This window comes from Camelus ferus, chromosome 5, assembly GCF_009834535.1.
Source record: "Camelus ferus isolate YT-003-E chromosome 5, BCGSAC_Cfer_1.0, whole genome shotgun sequence".
Classification (NCBI taxonomy): Eukaryota; Metazoa; Chordata; class Mammalia; order Artiodactyla; family Camelidae; genus Camelus; species Camelus ferus.
This window is the reverse complement of record NC_045700.1, coordinates 74958581-74959202: the sequence shown is the minus strand read 5'-3', so window position 1 is coordinate 74959202 and position 622 is coordinate 74958581. Positions and strand designations below refer to the sequence as shown.

Genomic DNA, 622 nt, shown 5'->3' with positions numbered 1-622 from the left:
AGCAGGTGTGGTCAGGCAGCAATCTCTTTCTGATGCTACTTCCTTATTTAAACAATGGCATCAACTACCCTCTTCCTCAGTTTCCAAGTGTGGCTAACCTCAGCATTTCCAGAGAATCTGTTGACCACACCACACAAGGGAGCTGATTCAGTGATTCAGAGGTTAGTTCCCTTCTTACTGGAAGCTTAAGTAACTTTCTGACCCTCTTGCCAGATAAGAGGAGAAAACACACACTTACACATATATACCAAGTCTAATTTAGAGAGGGGCAACCTTATATGCTTGAAAATTCTTTTAAGGTCCTCGTTAATCATGAAAAGAAGACATATGCAAACACATAATCATTCTACAACTGGTTATAATGCCTCAGACTAAAACCAAACCGATAATAATAATTTCAGTTAATATGAACTATATGCTTATTACGTTCTTCATCTGTGGTAGTGCACTGGTTACCAAACCAAACCAAAGAAGAAGAAGAAGGGGAGCAAAAGTAGCATCAACAATAATAGTTAGTGCTCACTTTGGCAGCACATAGACTAAAATTGGAATGAAACAGAGAAGATTAGCATGGCCCCTGCACAAGGATGACATGAAAATTTGTGAAGCATTCCATATTTTA

The 622-nt window shown here is 38.6% G+C and overlaps 1 non-coding gene across 1 annotated transcript; it reads left to right on the top strand.

Annotated features, from left to right (window-relative positions):
- Positions 1 to 515: 515 nt before the first annotated feature.
- LOC116663925 lies at positions 516 to 622 on the top strand. Its single transcript, XR_004320281.1, has one exon. It is a non-coding gene; the product is annotated as a U6 spliceosomal RNA (small nuclear RNA).